Source organism: Carcharhinus amblyrhynchos, chromosome 1, assembly GCF_965287045.1.
Source record: "Carcharhinus amblyrhynchos chromosome 1, sCarAmb.v2.hapA, whole genome shotgun sequence".
NCBI lineage: Eukaryota > Metazoa > Chordata > Chondrichthyes > Carcharhiniformes > Carcharhinidae > Carcharhinus > Carcharhinus amblyrhynchos.
In genome coordinates, this window is record NC_137324.1 from 33,907,647 (window position 1) to 33,933,787 (window position 26,141).

The following is a 26,141-nucleotide window of genomic DNA, read 5'->3' on the forward strand; positions in this document are numbered from 1 at the left end:
AATCCTGGAACTCCCTCCCTAACAGCACTGTGGGTGTACCTACACCACATGGGCTGCAACAGTTCAAGAAGGTTGATCACCACCATCTTCTGAAGGGCAATTAAGAATGCACCATAAATGCTGGCCTATCCAGCGATGCCCACATCCCATGAATGAATTTTTAAGATGACCTTTCTCGATCATCTTTTGCATGTGACAGAATGGGGAAGGACATTCACAATAGCTAACCATACTTCCACTTTAAGTTCAAGATACTTACAGAAGAAGTATATACAATTATAGCAAGACAGCCATTTTCACTTATAACAAACAGTAATATTTTCAATGAACTAACTGTTGCTTTTCACCAAATATTTATACAAATACAATGTCACTGATATGGAAATTAATCATTCGCCATCATTGATACGTTGCCTATGGTTATCATTTTCCTCCAAATCGTCTTCGTTATTCCAATTATTTTCAAAGGAATCCTCACCTGGATAATCATTCTACTAAGTATTCTCTTCATTTTCATCACCTTCATCCTCATATGCTTCATCAGCAATCACTCCATTGCTAACCAGTTCTTCTTCATAAATGCTTCCATTGAGAGAATATCTTGGATTCTACCTCCAGTAAAGTAGCTGCCAGTACAATATATGTCATAGACATACTGCTCCATATTCTCCTGATGCTCTGTCCCCAGAGCAGCATCTGACACTGTAAGCTTCTCCTGAACCATTCGTACAGATTTACACATAATTTCTTGAGGGTCATCCTGCCTTGGACCAGGATCCTTATGATATTTGTGTTTTGAGTCTCCTTCATTATTTTCAACTTGTCCATCATTGCTGGACAATATCAAACCTTTGAATTTCAGCTGCAGACCCAGCGCCCTCTTTGTTATTCCCAGAAGTTGTGTAGGCCTTCTTCCAGATCTCACTGACACTGAATTTCAGATCTTTCTGATCTAGCCTGGCATGCATGTTTCACATTGAGATTCAGAAGCTTCTGTAGAAAGAAGTCTTCTGTGGCTAGCAATGACTTTGTACCCATTGTCCTGCCTGGCGAGATGGATGCATTGGGCACTGGCCAATTGGCTTCTTTCACGTGCCTCTGAACAGAGTCATCCCGAACGTCGATGGTGGCCGCCAGCCTGAAGAGGGGCTGCATAATGTGCGGCCCAGGGCCTGGCTCCGCACTCGCCAGCCTCTAACAGGCAAGGAGGAGAGACTTGAATGTTCATGTATCCACTTCACTTGCAGTACCGTGGTCACCATAGCAGCCACGGACTGACCCTGCCCCCAAGCTTGATTGCTTACCATTCTACAAACACTCACCACCAACAAACAGGAGTGTATACCATCTACAAAGAACACTACAGGTACTCACTAAGGTTCCTTAGGCAGCACCTTCCAAACCCATGGCCACTACCACCTTGAAGGACAAGCGTAGCAGATATCCAGGAACACCACCATATGGAGGTTCCAATCCAAGCCACTCACCAAGCTGACTTGGAAATATATCACTGTTCCTTCACTGTCACTGGGTCAAAATCCTGGAACACCCTCTCTAAAAGCACTGTGGGACTATGTACACCTCAGGGACTGCAGAGACTTAAGAAGGCAGCTCGCCACCACTAGTTCCCAAAGGCAACTAGGGGTGGGCAACAAGCGCTGGCCTAGCTAGTGACATTCCACATGATGAATTTTGAAAATGTAACAATAGTAACTATACTTCAAAACTAATTCAGTTAAATAACGGAAGTACTTAGTGACAACCTATGTGAAATGAGATCTGGAAATACAAGTTACTTTTTTCATTCTCAATGTACCAAAATGCATTTCCCAACCCCACACAGAGAAACACCATTATAGAATAGGTATTACAGTCTAAAAACATTGGTTTTTCATGGCATTGGTGCAGGATGATTGCTGTGATGCTTACAACATGCTCTTTCTTCTCTGTTTTAAAGGTTTCTCAAATCTTTTGGAAAATGTTACCATGGTTATATTCTTCCAGTGATAATTGATCTTTTCACTGCAAAGAACTTACAACTATTTTTGATGCTAATTAAATTCTTTGGGGATTTAACGCTAATTGTCACTCATCCCATTACAACAGCCCATTCACTGCAAAAAGAACAGGACCACAATCAAAATGATGAGTTTTCCAGCATTTCCCTGCCTATTTCGGGTCAAATCAACTGAGGAACTCAGACTTAACTTCTGACCAGCAGTGCTTCCAGGGGATGTACAGTGATAGAAAAGTGAATACATTTCTTCCACTGAAACATCAAGATAGACAAGTCCCCAGGGCCTGATGGAATATACCCTAGAATACTGAGAGGCTAGGGAGGAAATTGCTGGGGTCTTGAGAGAAATCTTTGTATCCTCACTGGCTATAGGGGAGGTCCCAGACAATTGGAGAATAGTCAATGTTGTCCCTTTGTTTAAGAAGGGGAGCAAGAATAATCCAGGACTTACAGGCCGATGAGCCTTATGTAAACGGTAGAGAAATTATTGGAGAGGATTCTTCGAAACAGGATTTACTCCCACTTGGAAATAAATGGACGTACTAGCGAGAGGCAACATGGTTTTGAGAAGGGGAGGTCATGTCTCACTGAGTGAGTTTTTCGAGGAAGCGACGAAGATGACTGATGAGGGTAGGGCAGTGGATGTTGCCCACATGGACTTCAGTAAGGCCTTTGACAAGGTCCCTCATGGCAGACGGGTGCAGAAGGTAAAGTCGCATGGGATCAGAAGTGAACTGGCAAGATGGATACAGAACTGGCTGGGTCATAGAAGACAGAGAGTGGCAATGGAAGGATGTGTTTCTGAATGGAGGGCTGTGACAAGTGGCATTCCTCAAGGATCAGTGCTGGGATCTTTGCTGTTTCGTAATATATATAAATTATTTGGACGAAAATGTAATTGGTTTGATTAGTAAGTTTGAGGATGACACAAAGCTTGATGGATTTGCGATAGCAATGAGGAACATCAGAGGATACAGCAAGATATAGATTGGCTGGAGTCTTGGGCAGAGAGATCACAGATAGACAAATGTGAGGGAATGCATTTTGGAAGGTCTAATAAAGTTAGGAAATATACAGTAAATGACAGAACCCTTAAGAACATTACTAGGCAGAGGGACCTGGATGTACAGGTATGCAGGTCACTGAAAGTGACAACACAGGTGGAGAAAGTAGTCAAGAAGGCATACGGCATGCTTGCCTTCATCAGCCAGAGTATTGCGTTTAAAAATTGGCAAGTTATGTTACAGCTTTATAGAAGTTTAGTTAGGCCACATTTGGAATATATGTTCAATTCTGGTCACCAACTTTGGAGGCTTTGGAGAGGGCACAAAAAAGATTTACCAAGATGTTGCCTGGCATGGAGGGCATTAATTTTGAGGAGAGGTTGAAGAATCTTCATTTGTTCTCACTGGAACAACGGAGGTTCAGGTGCGACCTGATAGAAGTCTACAAGATTACGAGGGGCATGGACAGAATGGATAGTCAGAAGCTTTTTCCCAGGGTGGAAGAATCAATTACTAGGGTGTACAGGTTTAAGGTGTGAGGGGAAAGGTTTAAAGGAGATGTACGAGGCAAGTTTTTTTACACAGAGGGTGGTGGCTGCCTGGAACTCCCTGCCGGGAGAGGTAGTGGAAGCGGATATGATAGTGAATTTTAAGAGACAGCTGGCCAAATACATGAGTAGAATGGGAATAGAGGGGTATGGTTCCCGGAAGTGTTGGGGATTTTAGTTAAGCTGGTGCAGGCTTGGAGGGCCAAAGGGCCTACCTGTGTTGTAATTTTCTTTGTTCTTTGTTCTTTGAATCATAGAATCCCTTCAGTGCAGAAGGAGGCCATTCAGCCCATCGATGCAGCACTGACAATATCCTACCCAGGCTCTATCCCCATAAACCCACATTTTTACCCTGCTAGTCCCCCTGACACTAAGATGCAAATCAGCATGGCCAATGCACCCAACCCACACACCTTTGTAGCATGGGAGGGAACAAGAGCACCCGGAGGAAACCCATGCAGGCACGGGAGAATAAAGAACAAAGAACAAAGAACAACCCAGCATGGGAAACAGGCCCTTCGGCCCAACGAGCCCGCGCCGCCGCATCCTCCTACACCTACCCTGCCCTGTGTGTATGCGAGTGGAACCCCTGACTTAGCCAGATTCAGGGGAGAATAGTGTCAATTTGGTAAACCAATCAGCCTAAGAGCACATCTTTGGGGTGTGGGAGGAAACCGGAGCGCCCGGAGGAAACCCACACAACCACAGGGAGAATGCGCAAACTCCCACAGACACAGGCCCAAATCCATGTATCTGCACAGCTAGCAGTGATAGTCACTGAGCTGTTGCGGTGCCCGTCTACCGGTCCAGGATCAAGCACACACACCGATACGAAGTACTCGGCCACTCCCGGAACCTCCAAGAGTAGCCCACGCATGACCCACCGTGTGCATGCCCCTCGTTTGATACGAGGTGGACCTCCACCTGCGGAATAAAAAGACAAAAACGTTAACATATAAGTCTGCATTTCCGGTGTCGTCCCGAGGCTCTGACCCTATTTAATACCCCCTACTATAACCCTCCATCCTTGTTTTGTTCATGTGTCTATCTAAGTAAACCTTAAACAAGTCCAACGTTCCTGCCTCCACCACCCTACTCGGTAGCGCGTTCCATACCCCCACAACCCTCTGTGTGAAGAACCTTCCTCTCATATCCAAATTATACTTCTCCCCCCTCACCCTTAGATCATGACCTCTCGTAATTGTACTCAGTCTAGGGAGCAGCCTCTCACTATTGACTCTATCTATTCCCTTCAGTATCTTATATACCTCTATCATGTCTCCCCTCAATCTCCGTCTTTCCAAGGAGAAAAGTCCCAGTTTCTCCAACCTTTCCTTGTAACTCAGTCCTTCCATGCCAGGCAACATCCTGGTAAACCTCCTCTGCACCCTCTCCAGAGTCTCCACGTCCTTCCGGTAGTAAGGTGACCAGAACTGGACGCAGTACTCCAAATGCGGTCTAACCAACGTTCTGTACAACTGAAGCATTAGACGGCAGTTCCTATACTCTATACCCCTTCCTATAAAGGCTAGCATTCCATAAGCTTTCCTCACAACCTTCTCCACTTGTGTCGCAACCTTCATAGACTTGTGAACCTGCACTCCCAGGTCCCTCTGTATTTCTATACTCCTAATCGGTCTACCTTTTATCACGTAGCTCCTCTCTGCATTATTCCTTCCAAAATGCATCACCTCGCATTTGTCAGGATTAAATTCCATCTGCCACCTATCTGCCCAATGTACCAACCTATCTATATCCTGCTGTATCACCTGACATTCCACCTCAGTGTCCGCCAACCCTGCCATCTTGGTGTCATCCGCAAACTTGCTGATCACACCACCTACGCTCTCTTCCAAGTCGTTTATGTATACTACAAAGAGGAGAGGTCCCAGTACTGAGCCCTGCAGCACACCACTGGTCACTGGCCTCCACCCGAAAAGGCCCCCTCAACAACTACCCTCTGTCCCCTATTACCCAGCCAGTTCTCAATCCACCTAGCTACCTGACCTCGTATCCCATGCGCCTTAACCTTTTCTACCAGCCTACCATGAGGGACTTTGTCAAACGCCTTACTGAGATCCATATAGATGACATCAACGGCTCTCCCATCGTCAAGCGTTTTTGTCACCTCCTCAAAGAATTCCACTAGATTCGTAAGGCAAGACCTCCCTCTAACAAAGCCATGTTGTGTATCCCTAATCAGATCGCAACACTCCAAATGCTCATACATCCTACCCCTAAGTATTTTTTCCATTAATTTCCCTACTACTGATGTCAAACTCACCGGTCTATAATTTCCAGGGTTATCCCTACTACCTTTTTTAAACAGTGGTACCACATTTGCTACCCTCCAGTCTTCTGGGAACTCACCTGTGTCCAAAGGAGAGACAAAGATTTGCGCCAGAGGCCCAGCAATTTCATCTTTCACCTCCCTAAGCAGCTTGGGATAAATACCATCAGGCCCCGGAGCTTTATCCGTCCTTACGCTACCTAAAAGCCCCAGCACTTCCTCCCTCGTAATAGATATTTCCTGCCATTGATCCACAGCTCCCTCCAAGACACTGCACGACACCGAACCCCTCTCCTTCGTGAATACCGACGCAAAGTATTCATTCAGGATCTCCCCCATTCCCTCCGACTCAATACATAACTCCCCGCTTTTGTCCCTAAGAGGACCAATTTTCCCTCTAACTACTCTCTTGCTCCTAATATAGGAATAAAATGCCTTTGGATTTTCCTTAATCCTATCAGCCAAAGCTATTTCATGCCCTCTCTTCGCCCTTCTAACTCCCCTTTTTAGCTCCCTCCTACTCTCTCTATATTCCTCCAGCGCACTCTCCGTACCCAGTTGTTTCGACATAACATACGCCTCCCTCTTCTTCCTCACCAAGTCTTCTATACCCCCTGTAATCCACAAACTCACTCAGTCATCTGAAGCTGGAGTTTAATCCAGGTCCCTAGAGTTTTGAGGCAGCAGTGCTTACCACTATGAGACCATGCCACCCACTAGAACAATGTATTTGAATTGTACAATGCTTTCATAAACTATATATTTAAATGAACATCAGCTATATAATGTATTCCTAAAATATATGTAACAATCAAGTGTGCAATATTCTCATTAATATAGACTGCCAATGGACAACAAGACTATTCAATACCATGCATTGTCATCCACTATTCATTTGCCAATGCACAAATAAATGTGTTATTGTTCCTGTTACAATGTACTGCTGTTTATGCCTATTGCTCAGTGTACAGAACTTTATTTAATTGGTAAACAAACCCATCCATAGCGCTGCTTGTTATGGGAATTCTATTGATGACTTTTCACTTTATGAATAGATCTCCACAGGCTCTTACAGCTTTATGAACCATTTGTTAGTCAGCTGATTGATTCTTGATAATTAGGCTTGTACCAGTGCAATCATCTCTGTAATGTGTAAGCTTCAGTTTTTAACTTGGTTTCTACCAACAGATATTCTTGTTACCCTATAGTTCCCTTCTGAATTTATCTTGGAACACAAAGATCTTTAAAATCCATCTGGTTGTCTGTTTGCAAACCAAGACTTTCCTTTACTTCCATTCTCTTTCCAAATGAAGTCACAGCTGACCTCAACCCTACCATCCCTTATCTGGTCCGTGATATTCATGAGTTGTCTTTTCTCATTTCCTTTTGCTTTGGTAGTCATCCGACATGCCTCTTGTAGGTCAGCAGAACTTATGATAACCTCGCCATGTGTCGGACAAGTTTAGCCTTGTTGAACACTATTCAGCCCTCCATAAAGCCCTCGCTGTCTCTGCTGCTACTGGCTTTGATATCTAATACTCATTCTGTCAGGGAAGGACAGATTGGAGTATTCTTCTGTTCTCAAAGCTGGCAGGAGGCCTGGGACATGAACTTTTAGGAATGTTTGTTGGACAGCTACCCTTTGAAGAACAGTTCCTTTAAGCTATTTGTTCAGTCTATTGCAAAAGTTGATATATCAAAAATGAGGTAACTCACTGCAGATTTTAGCAAAAATGTAGGTTTGTTGTTAATTTTTCTCAGAAATCTTATTGACATTTACTAATGAAGAAGCTAGAAGTATATTTATTTTTGCTTGTTGTCACATCAAGTAGGTAATTTAGTTTTATGCCTTTGTTTCTATTTGGAACCTGATCTCAAGATCTATATTAAGTTTCACAGGAGAAAACAATACTAAGGCAAGCCAAGGGCACTTCTTACAATGGCAAGCAACACTGTCCATCAAATATAACTTTCTCTCCCCTCCTGGATTCTTCTTGGATCACCACGTTTTCACTGATGCTCTTGTTTGTTTATTATCGTTGCCATGATGCCATTTGTTCTCCTGAATATACAGAATAATATTAGTCTTTATTTTCCTCAACTTTGACAGCTGACCTTTGTATAGATCCTTATCTTGTATCGTTAGTCAGAATGGCAGGTGTTGGACAACTGTCACTTAGGCTTAAATAGAGTAACAGGGGATTTGATTTTTTTCAGCAACCTGTCAGTGCGATCTGTTAAAAGCAACAGATTATTATATAAAAATATCTTTGAAGAAATCAATTTACAAAATGAAAAATTCAGGATAAGCATTTCCCAAATGATTGTGCTAATTATAATGAATTTTCATATAATCAATTATTTAGTTATATTTATCTTTAAAAATTGCAGCCTTCTATGAAAATTAGTAGTCATTATATTAAAGTTGAAGCATGATAAAAATTTAAAAAGGCCCCAAAATTTTAACTAAAATCACTTTGGCAAATGTATTGGCACTGTAAGCGAAATTTGACAATATGTTAAAAGCAAATTCAGTTGCCTGCCTACACAAAATATCTGTTAAAGAATCAAGTTTCAAATCAAAGTGAAAATAAACATCTGTTATTCCATGACTAAGAAAAGTACTTAGGGAGATATTTACAGGTTTGCTGAACAGAAAGGGCTGATAAATGGCAAGTCACATTGGTCTCACTGTGTCAGGCAATGACCATCTCCAACAAGGGAGAATCTAACCATCGTCCCTTGACATTCAATGGCAGTACCATCCCTGAAATCCCACCATCAACATACTGGCTGGGGGGGGGGGGGGGGTTACCATTGACCTGAAACTGAACTGAATGAGCCATATAAATACTGTGACTACAAGAGCAAGTCAGAGACAGAGAGTTCTTCAGCACGTAACTCACCTCCTGACTCCGCTATCTGTCCGTCATCTGCAAGTTACAAGTCAAGAGCGTGATGAAATATTCTCCATTTGCCTGGATTAGTAGGACTCCAGCAATACTCAAGAAGCTCAAAGCCACTCCGGACAAAGTAGCCCACTTGGCTTCCCATCTATCACCTTAAACATTAACTCCCTCCATGACTCCATGGGTGGCATGGTGGCATAATGGTTAGCACTACTGCCTCACAGCACCAGCAACTCAGGTTAAATCCTGGCTTGGATCACTGTCTGTTTGCACATTCTCAAAGAACAAAGAACAAAGAACAACACAGCACGGGAAACAGGCCCTTCGGCCCAACGAGCCCGCGCCGCCGTCCCATTGTCTCAGTGACCTATTCATGATTTTAGTCTACGCCTAACGTGCGAGGATCAGGGAAGTCCAATTTAGGGACAATTTAGTACCCAATCAATCAGCCTAAAAGCACATCTTTGGGGATGTGGGAGGAAACCGGAGCACCCGGAGGAAACCCACGCAACCACGGGGAGAATGTGCAAACTCCCACAGACACAGGCCCAAATCCATGTGTCCGCACAGCAACAGAGATAGTCTCTGAGCTGTCATGTTGCCCTCGAGATGGTCCAGTTTAAGCACACTAACGACATGAAGCAATAGGCAACTCCCGAAGCAACATCCAAGAGCAGCCCACTACAACCTGCCGCATGCATGCCCCTTGCTGGACTTAAATGCCTGTGGAGACAAAAAAATTCATTATTAAACAGGCAAAGACTAACATCCCTGAGGCTTCCTCCCACAGATGAACGATGTGCAGGCTAGGTTGATTGGCCATGCTCAATTGCCCCTTCGTGTCAGGGGGATTATCAGGGTAAATATGTGGAGTTACGGGGATAGGGCCTGGGTGGGATTGTGGTCGATGCAGACTTGATGGGCCGAATGGCCTCCTTATGCTTTGTAGGATTCTATGATTCTATGACTGATGCACAATGTTCGGCAATGTGTACACCTCAGTGTGTAGTATGTACAAAATGCACTGCAGCAACCTGTGAAGCTTCACTTGACAGTACCTTCCAAACTCACAAGTACCTGCAATTTCCACTCCGAGCCAAACCATCTTGACTTGGAACTATCTTGCCATTCGAGGGTGATATCAGGGTACATAACCTTTGCTACATCCAGTGCCTTCAGCTGCTTCGTAATATCAAATGGAGTGAATCAAATTGGCTAAAAAGTGGCATCTGTGATGCTGGGGACCTCAGGATGAGGCCTTGATGGATCATCCACTTGTTTGAAGATGGCTGCAAGTGTTTGGATAAACTTCTACTATTGTCTAAGGGTTTAATCCCCTGACGATGATGAGTTAGCTGATTTCAACTGAACAAGTAATAAGCAGTTTTATACATGATATCAATACTTGCGAGTTGGAGTAGGCAAAGGTCAAGCAGATTGCTTGCTCCTGTTTACTTAGTGACCCTGAAACAAAGAACATGTGGTGATGACAGATGAACAAGAGTCATAGGTTATCCTTTCTCAGATGAGATAAGGAATTGGAAAACAAACTTCATTAAATAAAAACAGTACACCTGATGATATTACACTCTCGGTTACACTCTTCTGATATTGAAACACCCGGAGTTGATGACAATTACTGCTTGTCTGCCACAACGCATATAAAATGACCACCAGTATGGTGAGCCATAGCACTCAGCACAGAATGGTGTGCTTACAAACAGAACTGGAATGTAGAAAGCAAGTGACAAGGATATTATCAACACTGAAAATATGGACTGCTGAGTTTTATAATCTCAGCTCTGCTGCTCGACGAAGCTTCCTACCACAGGAAAAAATATTGACCTTCAACATTGTGCCTTAGAGATGTGTAGCATTTAATGGTCAATTTATGGAGCAGCAGTGCTACAAAAAAAATGGCTTGTCTCTTTCTCTTCACAGTGCTGTATACATTGTGCACCGGGGAATGCCTTAAATAGATAATTGGTAAGTAATATTTTTTTAAAAAGCTTTTATTGATTAGATTTTAGTTTTAAGTAATGCAAATATCACTAAGACTAATTATGAAAGTAAGCATTCTATTTACATGTAACCAGGGGCTTGTTGCAATGAGTTTGAAGCTCCTGCTTCTAGTTTCTACGTTTCTATTAAAATTCTAACAGGGTTCGACAAGTTGGATTCAGAAAGAATGTTCCCAATGGCATGGGAGTCCATAACTAGGGGCCATAATTTGAGGATGTAGAGTAAACCTTTTAGAACTGAGGTGAGGAGAAATTTCTTCACCCAGAGGGCAGTGAATGTGTGGAATTCATTATCACAGAATGTAGTTGAGGCCAAAACATTGTCTGATTTCAAGAAGAAATTAGATAATTAAAATTAAAATAAATAATTAAATTGAGACTAAAGCGGTCAAGGGATGTCGGGGAAGAGGCGATCAAGATATTGAATTCGATGATCAGCCATGATCAATACGGTGGAGCAGGCTCGAAGGGCCGAATGGCCTACTCCTGCTTCTCGTTTCTATGTCTTTATAGCCATTGTTAACTCTACAGCCCATCTTCCACCGCCACAGCATTCCTCATAATACAAATGATTAACATCCCTTTTACACTAATGATGTAAAGTGTTAAATATTTCTGTAGTGTTCAATGACTTTTAACCCCATCCTAAACAGTATGCGTCATTGAAATGAATCTTATAAATATCAAAAGGTGTCTTTCAAGCTTGTATTTTCAATGCAAGTGGAAATTGACTCTTCGCATTTCCACAAAGTGGAACTGGGGAAATGTTGAGAAAAGCATAATACTTTTAAAACATTCACAGGTTGCTCTGAAACTGTGAGCATGCTTAGAATGTTCCACAATGCAGGAAACTACTGCAGACCTGAATTGGTTAGTCTGACACGTGGCTGCATTGTAACCCTGTCAGAGATTTGTCACCCGTGACTTGTCAGGTTACAGCACTCAGGAAGTAAATATTGCAATTCTCTGTCACAGATGATGTATCTTTGTTTACATCAATAGTCTACTTAATGGAGATTTTCTCTGCTGTCTCAGTCACTTGTGTAAATTCTTTCATTTCATGTCTAATATCCTACAGATGTTAATATGAGGCTGAGCTCCCAAAAAGATGGAAGTCCGCAAACTTTATCAATCTTACTTTGAATTAAAAGCAAACTGTTCTTAATTTCAAGCGTGGGTTACAAAGTTTATGTCTTAGTTACCTTTCAAAATTCCAATCTTATAAACATCTGGGAATAATTGAATGGACTGGCAGAGGAAAGTGCAGTACAGAGTGATGGATAAGTAAAAGGTGCAGTGCCATGAAATGAAGTGATTTCTATTGAATTGTCCAAACCAAAAGGGAACTCACCTGCTAAAAATTGTACTTTACACACAGTTCATTCTGTTTTTCTGTACGCTTGAGGTCACAAAGCACACATTTTTTTTATGTGTATGGCATTAACTTTCACTTTTCATCCCCTGGTTTCTGTCAATCACACAGCCAGGAACACAATGCATCTTGATAATGGATTTTGCAGTAGATTTCATTCATATGCCCCATTGATACTGAGCTTCTAAGCTAACTAAAGAGCATCTCAGAGTTTCTGGACATTTTGTGAGCAGTTACCCACCTGTTTCCAGCAGGAAGCTGTATAAAGTATGATAATTAAGTCTAATGCTGATTGTAGGGTACCATATGCAATTTTCAGATGTAAATAGGTGGAGCACAATCCAGACGGATTCTCTGCTCAATTGCTACAGACACTGACCAGCTAAAGCAGCAGTCTTCAAATAACCGCCAGTAACTCCTTGCAAATTTGCCCAAAAAGGTTTCATGGAAACATTTGTGGCTCCAGGAGTTATTCTCCCTCCTCTCCCCAACCTCACCAGTGCCCAGCCAGGCAGCTGTCAATTAGCATTCAAATTAGGCCTAAACCGAAAAATTGTTAGCTCTCCCGCCAACAACTTATAATTATATTTTATAGATATGTATGTAAATATATAAATATAAAATAAATGTTAAAAGTACACATCAGTCACCATCTAAAAGAGAAACATAGGTTACGGTTGAGTAAAATCCTAGATTCAGAATTGAAACAAAAGTGATGAGAATGAGTACTAATTGTAATGTAGAGTATCATGGGATATCGGAAAGCGATATGAATTCCACAGATCGTAAGTAGGAATTGGAGCTGTCGCTAAATAAAGAAAACTGGCTACCAAAATGGAAAAATATGCAACTGAAGAAAAGTGCCACATGGTTATTGAATAAAGACTCAAAACAGCCTTTACAAAAGGCATACGGATAAACAAGCCCTTCGTATAAAAAAGGATCTGCTCAGGCAAGAAGGAACATAACTACCTCCACAGATGCTGAAAGACGCCTTCGTAAGAACAGGATATGACACTCCACTTATCATCGATAGTTCTGATGTGCCACAGTGAAAAACTGTACCAACCTCCTCAGAAGACAAACATGGAACATGACTGACAGAATACATTTCGTCGTCCAATACTACCCCAGAGCAGAAAAATTATGACATCTTCTTCAGAGCCTTCAATGTGTTATTGATGAATACGAACATCTCGCCAAGGCCATCCCCACACCCCCACTACTTGCCTTCAAACAACCGCATAACCTCAAACAGACCATTGTCCGCAGCAAACTACACAGCCTTCAGGAGAATAACGATCACGACACCACACAACACTGCCACAGCAACCTCTGCAAGACATGCCCAATCGATGACATGGATACCACCATCACACGTGAGAACACCACCCACCAGGTACACGGTACATACTCTCGCGGAGGAGGTATTGGTGTTCTTAACAAACATCTAGGTAGACAAGTCCCCAGGCCCTGTTGGAATATACCCCAAAATACTAACAGAGGCAAGGGAGGAAATTGCTGGGGCTTGAGAGAAATTTTTGCACCTTTACTGGCTACAGCGGAGGCATGATGTGGAGATGCTGGTGTTGGACTGGGGTAAACACAGTAAGAAGTCTGACATCACCAGGTTTCAGTCCAACCAATTTATTTGATAGTAAACTCACAAGCTTTCGGGGTTTGTCCCTTCGTCAGGTGAATGGAGAGTTCTGGCCTCAGACAGAGCATATAACAGCACAGACAGTTTACAGATTACTGAAACAGTTCACAGTAATCTGTAAATTGTGTCTGCTGTTATATGCTCTGTCTGAGGCCAGAACTCTCCATTCACCTGATGAAGAGGCAAACCCTGAAAGCTTGTGAGTTTACTATCAAATAAATTGGTTGGATTTAAACCTGGTGTTATCAGGCTTCTTACAGGGAGGCCCCAGAGGATTGGAGAAAAGCCACTGTTGTTCCTTTGTTTAAGAAGGATAGCAGGAATAATCCAGGTAATTACAGGCCAGTGAACCTTACATCAGTAGCAGGGAAATTATTGGAGAGGATTCTTCGAGACAGGATTTACTCGCATTAAAAATAAGTGGATGTATTAGCGAGAGGCAACATGATTTTGTGAAGGGGTGGTTATGTCTCACTAAGTTGATCAAGTTTTCAAGGAAGTGACGAAAATGATTGATGAGGGTAGGGCAGTAGATGTTGTCTACATGGACTTCAGTAAGACCTTTGACAAGGTCCCTCATGGCAGACTGGTGCAGAAGGTGAAGTCACATGGGATCAGAGGTGAGCTGGCAAGGTGGATGCAGAACTGGCTCGGTCATAGAAGACGGAGGGTAACAGTGAAAGTGTGCATTTTTGAATGGTGGGCTGTGACAAGTGGCATTCCTCAGGGATCAGTGCTGGGACCTTTGCTGTTTGTAGTATGTATAAATGATTTGGAGGAAAATGTACCTGGCTTGATTAGAAAGTTTGCGGACAACACAAAGGTTGATGAATTTGCGGATAATGATGAGGACCATCAGAAGATACAGCAGGATATAGATACATTGGAGGCTTGGGCGGAGAGATAGCAGATGGAGTTTTATCTGGACAAATGTGAGACAGTGTATTTTGGAAGGTCTAATACAGATAGGAAAGATAAAGTAAATGGCAGAACCTTAAGAATATTGATAGGCAGAGGGATCTGGGTGTACAGGTACACAGGTCACTGAAAGTGGCAAAGCAGGTAGAAAAGGTAGTTAAGAAGGCATACGGATTCTTTGCCTTCATCGACTGGGGCACTGAGTTTAAAAATTGACAAGTCATGTTGCAGCTTTATAGAACCTTAGTTAGGCCGCACTTGGAATATAGTGTTCAATTCTGGTTGCCACACTACCAGAAAGATGTGGAGACTTTGGAGAGGGTACCGAAAAGATTTACCAGGATGTACCTGCTATAGAGGGCATTAGTTATGAGGAGAGGTTGGAGAAACTTGTTTGTTCTCACTGGAACGATGGAGGTTGATGGGTGACCTGACAGAAGTCTACAGGATTATGAGGGGTATGGATGGAGTGGATAGTCAGAAGCTTTTTCCCAGGGTGGAAGAGTCAATTACTAGGGGGCATAGGTTTAAGGTGCGATGGGCAAGGTTTAAAGGAGATGTATGAGGCAAGTTTTTTACACAGGGGGTGGTGGATGGCTGGAAGCCGCTGCCAGGGGAGGTGGCAGAAGCAGATACGATAGTGAGTTTTTAAGGGGCATCTGGACAAGTAGATGAATAGGATGGGAATAGAGAGATATGGTCCCGGAAGGGTAGGGGATTTTAAATCAGTGGGGCAGCATGGTCAGTTCAGGCTTGGAGGGCTGAAGGGCCTGTTCCTATACTTTAATCTTTGCTCTTTGCTCTTTAACACTACCCAGCAGGTGTGGTACATACTCTTCCAGCTCGGCTGATGTTATCCACCTCAAACGCTGCAGGAAAGGGTGTCCCGAAGCATGCTACATCGGTGAGACAATGCAGACACTACGACAACGGATGAACGGGCACCACACAACAATCGCCAGGCAGGCGTGCTCTCTTCCAGTGTGGGAACACTTCAGCAGTCAAGGGCATTCAATCTTCGATCATCAGGTAAGCGTTCTCCGAGGTGACCTTCGAGACACACGACAATGCAGAATTGCTGAGATGATGCGAACGTAGAATCACCGAGCAGAAACCAATAGCCAAGTTCCACATGTGTGTGGATGGCCTCAACTGGGATCTTGGGTTCATGTCACACTACATGTAACCCCCATTATTTGGCCTGGGCTTGCAAAATCCAACTAACTGTCCTGGCTTGAGACAATTCACACCTCTTTAACCTGTGATGATCCCTCTCTCCACTTCAACTGTCTGTACCTGTAAAGACTTGATTACCTGAAAAGACTTGCATTCCAACCATTATCTTGCAATTGTGTCTTTGTGTGTATATGCCCTGTGTGTGAACCCACGTCTCCACTCACCTGATGAAGGAGCAGTGCTCCAAAAGCTTGTGATTACAAATAAACCTGCTGGACTTTAACCAGGTGTTATGAGACTTATTACAATGTTCACATAAAAAAATGAAGAGCGCAGACTAAATCAAATGACACTTCGGACAATTTTAATTTTTTTTACCATGGAGGAGAAAGATATTCTAGTCAATACCTACGGCAACATCTTGCACACAAGTAGAAGTAGTATGATTTGATTGTAAGGGGTTTGCTGCAGTAGATAGGGACCAACTGTTCCCATTGACCAGTAACTGGAGGATACAAATTTAAAATAACCGACAAGAAAAAGAGGAAAGATGAGATTTTTTAACTCAGCAAATTGTTACAATTTGGAATGCACTATTCGAAAGAACAAAGCAATGGAAAGATTCAAATGTAACTTTCAAATAGGAATTGGATCTCTGCTTAAAAGGGACAACTTGCAGTCAATCGGTAAAGAACAATTGAGTGTGACTTATTGGTAGTTCTTTGAAAGAGCAGAATAAGCTCAGTGGATCAAATGGTCTCCAAATGTGAGCATAAGAGCACAAGAAATAGAAGCAGGAGTAGACCGTATGGCCCATTCACCCTGCTCCACCATTCAGTACAATCACAGATAAACTCTAGCCTCAACTCCACTTTTCCATCCATTCCCCAATCCCTTGATTCCCTACGAGCTCAAAAATCTGTCCGTTCCAGTCTTAAATGTATTCAAGATACAGCATCCACAATCGCCTGAGGTGGATAATTCTAAAGACTCTCTTTGAATCCTTTGAATTAAGTAATTTCTTCTCAACTCAGTCCTAACTCCGTCTGAAATTGTACTGGGAGTGTGATTTAGATTCTCTCAGTGTTTCAACACTTCTCAAAATATTTTGCTTTTCTATTCTTATGGCTGAAATGAATATTCCCACATTTACCCACGTTATAGCAATCTGCCATCTTGTTGCCCACTGGTTTAACCTGACTATATCGCTTTGTAGCCTCTCTGTGTTCTCTTGCATTTCTACCTAGCTTTATATTGTCAACAACTTGGCTACAAATCTCTGTCCCTTCATCTAAGACATTAATAGAGCAGTGCTGCATGTTTCTATGATTACAAGTAGATAATGGGGAACATTTTCTCACAGTAGTGAAATTTATTTATATATGTTTTCTTCCTGACCAAATCAGAGTCTCGGTATGTCATACGGCTGGAGGAGAGAGGGTGGGCAAAACAATGGAGTGATTTGAAATAAGTAGTTAAGGCAGTGGATAGCTGAGCCATAGAGGTGAGGGAACTCACATGTCCAATCCTCAACCTGCCAAGAGTTATAATAAAGAATAGTACAGCACAGCAACAGGCTACTTGTTCCTTGAAGCCTATGCTGCCCTAACTTAAACTAATCTGGAGAAGGATGGGAACTGATGCAGGAAGTCAGAGGGGAGTAAAGTGGGGACAGAAATAAAAGGCAATGAGAGGAAAGGTAGAAGGCAGAGAAACCAGTACAGAGTACAGAGACTGGAGAACTCAGTGAATGGATCCAGGAAGACTAAGAGTAACGAAACACAGGGAGAGTGTGCAAAGCATGACAGGACGGATGGTCTGAGGTGAGTTTGCTTGAATGCAAGGAGTAGGACAGGTAAAATGGATGAACTTAAAACTTGGATTATTACACGGATGTTGTGGCAAATATGAAGATTTGGATGAAAGAAGGGCAGGACTGGCAGTTTAGCATTCCAAGATTCAGGCGAGATAGAGAAGGGGACAAAAGAGGTGAGAGTGTTGCTTTACTGATTAGGAAGAATGTGACGACACTGACAAAGAATGTGAATGGGAGAACACATTGGTAGGATCATGCAATGAAGCCACATGCGTAGGAGTCAGGAACAGGAATGGTGTTATCACACCAATGGAGTTGTTCTACAGACCTCCCAACAGTCAGTGGGAAGTGGAGGAACTGACATGTCAGCAGATTATGGGAAGATATGGGTAAATGCGACGGGGTTGTTGTGATGGGCGATTTTAACTTCCCCAACACAGACTGGGATTCCTTTAGTGCCAGGGCTTGGACAGAGCAGAATTTGTTCAGTGTGTCCAAGAATGCTTCTTGAGGCAATATGTAGATAGTCCAACTCAGGAAGGTGCTATCTTAGACCTGGTTCTGGGAAATGAGCCCAGACAGGTCTAAGATATCTTGGTGGGGGACCATTTTGGAAACAGTGATCACAATTCTATAAGTTTCAAGATGCTTGTAGAAAAGGATAGACGTAGTCCAGAGTGAAAGCACTAAACTAGGGGAAGGCTAACTATGACAGTATTAGACAGGAGCTAGAAATCTAGACTGGAGGCGGCTGTTTAAGGGTACATCCACATCCAACATGTGGGAGTCTTTTACCAATCCAGGCCAAATATGTCTTGGAAGGAAAAAGATGGCACAATTCAAGAACCCTGGATGGCAAGAGAGATTGTGAGCTTAGTGAAAAAGAAAAAGGAGGCATACATAAATTTCAGAAAATTGAAAACGGATAAAGCTCATGAGGAATACGAAATAGCAGGAGAAAACTTAAAGAGGAGTTTAGGAGGGCAAGAAGGGGGCATGAAATTCCTTGAGGAACACCACTTGCCACAGCCCTCCATTCAGAAACACCTCCTTCCACTGCTACCCTCTGATTCTAGATTTTGCTGTGTGTTAGCCTTGGAGGGAGTGCAGAGGAGGTTTACTAGGCTGATACCGGAGTTGAGGGGGTTGAGCTATGAGGAGAGGCTGAATAGATTAGGCTTGTACTCGTTAGAGTTTAGAAGAATGAGGGGAGATCTCATTGAGATGTATAAGATGATGAATAGGATGGATAGGATAGAGGTGGAGAGACTCTTCCCGCTCAGAAAGGACAGTAGGACTAGGGGGCACAGCCTCAAGATAAAGGGGGGGGCGGTTTAGAACAGAGTTGAGGAGGAACTTCTTCACTCAAAGGGTGGTGAATCTCTGGAATTCTCTGCCCGTTGAAGTGGTGGAGGCTGCCTCGCTAAATATTTTTAAGACGCGGGTTGATGGGTTTTTGATGAGAGAGGGGATTAAGGGTTATGGGGAGAGGGCGGGAATGTGGAACTGAGCCACGACAGATCAGCCATGATCTTATTGAATGGCGGGGCAGGCTCGAAGGGCTAGTTGGCCTACTCCTGCTCCTATTTCTTATGTTCTTATGTTCTTATGACACAACATCTCTTCCAGAAACATTCAGACAAGCAATTCTACAGAGAAATCACCTGTTATTATTTTGTAATCTGTGGAAATGGCCATATGCCATAATATTAGAACTGGATTGGAAATTAGATGGTATCTTGATCTGAAATGCTAGTTAAGTAAATGTCATATACAGTGGAATACTCCAACCACAGAAAGGCAATTGCAAAGCTTTGTATTTTGGAGGATCAATAGTTATCAAAATCATTAGTGAGTATGACAGGGTAATATTTTCTGTATAAGCAGAATAATAGGTTGACAAAACCCATTAATCCATATTTAATTATATCTTCAAGCAGCATACGGAGCAATAAACAGGGACTGTTGTGTGTACCAGTCCCTTTCATCACAAATGTATGTGCAAGCATGGCAGATTTGATGTGAGCAGTTAAGGTCATGTTCTGATTTGTCGCTCTCTCAGTAATTTTTCTGTGCCTACACTTTCACAGGTGAAATGCAATCATTCTTTGTTGAAGAAAATGCCTCTCATCTGAAGAAGCAAATGCACACTTCTTGGAGTGCTGACCTCGATTACACCCCCAACCCACGCCAAACCTTACTAATTAATAGGGATCTGAAGACTCCAAATCAAACATCATTAATCACCCATCAGACTTCTGGTGATATGTTCATCACCCACTAACCCACACGCTGTAATGAGTCAATTAATTCACAATAGGCAATATTTTTTCTAAGATCACGAGTGTAATTAATAAATTGCTGTCAGCAACAAAGTGTCATGAAATCAATGTAAATGTTCAATACATATCATCGGGGATTTGTGTGCGTTCAGCATTCAGCAACACAAAAAAGACACTTTCAAATGAACAGCCAAAGAATTGTCCATAAAACTGCAATGCAGCATTCAGCCAGTCATCTGGGAATCGCATTTTATTTTTAGAACTGTGATAGGACACAGGCCAAAGGTTTTCTCTTTTACAGAATTTTCTTCACACACAACACGTAACATGGATTATTAGAGAGGCAAATGCAGGCACACGTGATGGAATTTTGGATAGATGGCTTGATTTCCCTCCCATCTCTTGATGATCACAACAACTTTATGTCAGGCACCCCATTGTTCAATATATTCCCACAGCGTGATAGCTTAATATTTTTGTGGCCATTTAAAGGAGTCAAGTCATTGTGTATGGTTAAAAGGAGAATATGGTCATTCTTCTTTTGCTTTCTCTGATGCCTTTGTGCTGATTTTCTCTTTGTCTCTCTCCTCTTTTTCCCCTCCCACAGTCCTTTTCTACTCTTATGGGTGGAGTTCATAGTGGTGTGGTGGGGACAGGAACAATTAGTGGCTACAGGTTACATCCAGGGTAGGATTGCAGAGACAATGTGGCCCTCATCAGCTCTCTTCTCATTATCTTCCAAATGATTTAAAGTCATAGAATCATAGAATCCTACGGTGCATTCGGCCCATTAGAACATAGAACATAGAACACTACAGCACAAACAGGCCCTTCGGCCCATGAGTTGCGCCGATCACATCAACACCTATCTATAACCCCCAATCCCATAAAACCCCATATACTCATCCAGAAGTCTTTTAAAAGACCCCAGCGAGTTCGCCTCCACTACCACTGATGGCAGCCGATTCCACTCACTCACCACCCTCTGAGTGAAAAACTTACCCCGAACATCACTTCTGTACTTTCCTCCCCGCACCTTAAATCTGTGTCCTCTCGTAGCGACCATTTCAACCCGGGGAAATAGCCTCTGAGAATCCACCCTATCCATTCCTCTCAACATTTTATAAACCTCTATCAGGTCGCCTCTCAACCTTCGTCTCTCCAGGGAAAAGAGACCCAGCTCCCTCAACCTATCTTCATAAGGCATGCCTCCCAGTCCAGGCAACATCCTTGTAAATCTCCTCCGTACCCTTTCAATAGCTTCTACGTCTTTCCTATAGTGAGGCGACCAGAACTGCGCACAGTACTCCAAATGAGGCCTGACAAGGGTCTTATAAAGTTGCAGCATTACCTCCTGACTCCTAAACTCAATCCCTCGATTAATGAAGGCCAGTACACCGTACGCCTTCTTGACCACCTCTTCCACCTGCGAGGCCGATTTAAGAGTCCTGTGGACCCGGACCCCAAGATCCTTCTGCTCTTCAACACTACTAAGACTTCTGCCCTTGATTGTGTACTCGTTCATCCTGTTGGTTCTGCCAAAATGGACGACTACGCATTTATCCGCGTTGAAGTCCATCTGCCACTTCTCCGCCCAGTCCTGCATCCTATTTATGTCCTTCTGCAACTTTTGACATCCTTCCAGACCATCCACAACACCACCGACCTTCGTGTCATCAGTGTCATCATTGAGCCTGCGCTGACAACAATCCCACCCAGGTCCTATCCCTATAACCCGACTATTTATCCCACTAACACCCTGACAGAAATGGGTAATTTAACATGGTCAATCCACCTAACCTGAACAACCTTGGACTGCTTTTTAAAAATGTATTTTCACGCCGTGTGGGCATTGTTGGCTAGGTCAACATTTATTGCCAACACCTAGTTGCCATTGGGAAGGTGGCATGAGCTGTCTTGTTGAACTAATGCAGTCCATGTGGTGTAGGTACACCAACAATGTTGTTAAGAGATGGCATTCCAGGATTTTCACCGAGCGACAATGAAGGAATGGTGATATAACTCTAAATCAGGATGGTGTATGCCTTGGAGGGGAACTTGCCACTTCAACTTATCCCTTGTCATGCCTCTTATGTCTTCAACTTCCCATTGTCCTCCAGTCTCCCTACCATCTCCCTCAATACTTCAACCCTTCTACTTGGATTTACCCACTCCATGCTTTTATTCCATGACCAAATTGTTTCTTTGTCATTCAGTTCACCCTAATACCAGCAATTGCATCACCCCAGACTCAGCACTCTCTATCCCCAAGGATAGATGCAACATGCCCCAGAACCCCTCACCCCTTTCCTGTTTCCTTATTAAACCCCCTTCCTATCATTTCTCTCAAGTTGGTTGTTTGTTTTCACAATTCAACATTTTCTTATGTCAAGTTGGAATATGAAAAGATATTTGGAAGAATATTAACCTCAGATAAGCATAAGGTGTTGCATCTTGGAAAGTCAAACAAGGGCAGGATTTATACTGTGAATGGAAGAGCTCCGGGGAATGTTGAGGAACAGAGGGACCTAGGAGTACAAGTACTAATTCATTGAAAGCAGCCTCACAAAAAGACAGCGTGGCGAAGAAAGCATTTAGTGCACTGGCCTTCATCAGTCAGTAAAAAGTCTGACAACACCAGGTTTGAGTCCAACCGATTTATTTGATAGTACATTCACTAGCTTTCGGGGTTAGTCCCTTCATCAGGTGAATGGAGAGTTCTGGCCTCAGACAGAGCATATAAAGCACAGACAGTTTAGAGATTACTGATTGAATGCGAATCTTTACACCTAACCTGCTGTTCAAGTCTTAAAGTGGCTGTCAATGTGAGTAGAAGGAGAACTGATCACAGGTTAAAGAGATGTGTATTGTCTCCAGGCAGTACAGTAAGTGAGGTTTTGCAAACCCAGGCAAGTCACGGGGGTTACAGATAGTGCGACATGAACCCAAGATCCTTGTTGAGACCGTCCTCATGTGTGCAGAACTTGGCTATCAGTCTCTGCTCAGCGACTCTGCACTGTTGTGTGTTGTGAAGGCAACCTTGGAGAATGCTTACCCGAAGGTCAGAGGCTGAATGCCCGTGACCACTGAAGTGTTCGCCAACAGGAAGGGAACAGTCTTGCCTGGTGATTGTCGAGCGATGTTCATTCATCTGTTGTCGTAGCATCTGCATGGTCTCCCCAGTGTACCATGCTTCGGGACATCCTTTCTTGCAACGTATCAGGTAGACAATGTTGGCCGAGTTGCAAGAGTATTTATCATGTACCTGGTGGATGGTATTCTCACGTGTGATGATGTCATCCGTGTCGATGATCCGGCATGTCTTGCAGAGGTTGCTGTGGCAGGGTTGTGTGGTATTGTGGTCACTGTTCTCCTGAAGACTGGGTAGTTTGCTGCGAACAATGGTCTGTTTGAGGTTGAGTGGTTGTCTGCAAGCAAGAAGTAGGGGTGTGGGGATGGCCCTGGCGAGATGTTCGTCTTCATCAATGATATGTTGAAGACTGCGGAGAAGATGTCGTAGCTTCTCCGCTCCGGGGAAGTACTGGACGACGAAGGGTACTCTGTCCACCGTGTCCCGTGTTTGTCTTCTGAGGAGATCGGTGCGGTTTTTTACTGTGGCGCATCAGAACTGTCGATCTATGAGTCGAGCGCCATATCCTGTTCTTATGAGGGCATCTTTCAACGTCTGGAGGTGTCTGTCATGATCTTCCTCATCTGAGCGAATCCTGTGTATACGGAGGGCTTGTCCATAGGGAATGGCTTCTTTAACATGTTTAGGGTGGAAGCTGGAGAAGTGGAGCATTGTGAGATTGTCTGTGGGCTTGCGGTACAGTGAGGTGCTGAGGTGACCGTCCTTGATGGAGATGCATGTGTCCAAGAATGCAACTGATTCTGGGGAATAGTCCATGGTGAGTCTGATGGTAGGATGGAACTTGTTGATGTCATCATATAATTGTTTCAGTGATTGTTCACCTTGAGGCCAAAGGAAGAAAATGTCATCGATGCATCTTGTGTATAGCATTGGTTGAAACCGTCAGATTTATCAGATATGATCTCCCCTTGACAAAGCCTTGCTGACTCAGTCCTATTTTATCTGCACTTCCAAATACTCCACGATTTCATTTAATTAATAACGGACTCTAAAAAATGGACTTTGGCAGAAATAATAGTAGGAGGGATTACTATTTGAAGGGCGAAAAGCTGCAGCATGCTACGGTGCAGAGGGACCTGGGGGTCCTTGTGCATGAGTTGCAAAAACCCAGTCTGCAGGTGCAGCAGGTGATCAAGAAGGCAAATGGTATGTTGGCCTTTATAGCGAGGGGGATAGAATATAAAAGCAGGGAGGTCTTGCTGCAACTGTACAGGGCACTGGTGAGGCCGCAGCTGGAGTACTGTGTGCAGTTTTGGTTGCCGCACTTGCGCAAGGATATTTTGGCCTTGGAGGGAGTGCAGAGGAGGTTCACTGGGCTGATACCGGAGATGAGAGGATTGGACTATGAAGAGAGACGAAGTAGACTGGGTCTGTACTCGTTGGAGTTTAGAAGGATGAGGGGGGATCTTATTGAGACATATAAGATAATGAAAGGGATGGATAGGGTAGAGGTAGAGAGATTCTTCCCACTTAGAAAGGATAGCAGGACTGGAGGGCACAACCTCAAAATAAGGGGGGGGCAGTTTAGATCGGAGTTGAGGAGGAACTTCTTCACTCAAAGGGTGGTGAATCTCTGGAATTCTCTGCCCGTTGAAGTGGTGGAGGCTACCTCACTAAATATATTTAAGTCACAGGTAGATAGGTTTTTGACAGACAAGGGAATTAAAGGTTATGGGGAGAGAGCGGGAAAGTGGAACTGATCCACTTCAGATCAGCCATGATCTTATTGAATGGCGGGCAGGCTCAAAGGGCTAGATGGCCTACTCCTGCTCCTATTTCTTATGTTCTTAAAATCTTGCCAATGACTGAAGTCAGGCTAATCGGCCTATAATTTCCCATCTTCTGCCTCCCCCCCTTCTTAAACAGCGGTGTTACATCCACTACTTTGCAGTCTTCGGATACATTCCCTGCCTCCAGTGATTCCTGAAAGCTCACCAACAATGTCTCCACAATTTCTTCAGTTATTTCTTTTAGAACTCTAGGGTCTAGTCCATCCAGTCCAAGTGATTTATCCACCTTCAGACCTTTCCGTTTTCCTTGAACCTTTTCCTTAGAGATGGCCACTACACTCACCTGTGCCCCCCGACTCTCCTGGAGATCTGCCATCCCACTGGTGTCTTCCACTGTGAAGACTGATGCAAAGTAATATTCAGTTCCTCTGCCATTTCTTTGTTTCCCATTATTACTTCTCCAGTCTCATTTCCAGTGTCCAATGGCTGTTTTTGCCTCTCTCATTCCTTTTATATATTGAAATAAGTTCTTCCTATCTTCTTTGATACTACCAGCTAGCTTACACTCATATTTCATCTTCTCTCCCCTTATTGCTTGTTTAGTTGTCCTCTCCTCTGGCTTCCCACTAATCTCCCCACTTTGTATGTTTTCCTTTTGCTTTTATGTTGTCCTTGACTTCCCACATTGGCATGGATGGCTTGCCCTCCCCTTATCATGTTTTCTCACCAGTGGGATGAATTTCTGTTGTGCCGCCCAAATAAGTCTCAAAAACTCCTGCCATTGCTGTTCCACTGTCCTCCCGGCTAGGGTCCCTTTCCAATCAACTCTGGCCAGCTCCTCCCTTATGTCTTTGTAGTTACCTTTATTTAATTGTAATCTTTATTTAATTGTAATACCGTTACATCTGATTCCAGCTTCTCCCTCTCATAGTGCAGGGTAAATTCTATCAAATTGTGGTCTGCCCCCTAAGGGCTCCTTCATCTTAAGTTCCCTAATCAAGTCTGCCTCATTACACATCACCAAATCCAGAATTTCCTGCTCCCTAGTAGGCTCTGTCACAAGCTACTTCAAAAAAAATCTCTCAGACATTCCACAAATTCCTTTCCTTGGGATCCACTACCTTTCTGATTTTCCCAGTCCACCTGCATATTGAAGTCCCCCATGATTATTGTGGTATTGCCTTTTTTATATGCCTTTTCTATATCCTGATTTATTTTCTATCCCACATCCTGACTACTGCTAGGGG

The 26,141-nt window shown here is 43.3% G+C and overlaps 1 pseudogene; it reads right to left on the bottom strand.

Annotated features, from left to right (window-relative positions):
- Window positions 1–389: 389 nt before the first annotated feature.
- LOC145348734 (putative RNA polymerase II nuclear localization protein SLC7A6OS) lies at window positions 390–25,270 on the bottom strand (annotated as a pseudogene).
- Between the last annotated feature and the right edge of the window lie 871 nt (window positions 25,271–26,141).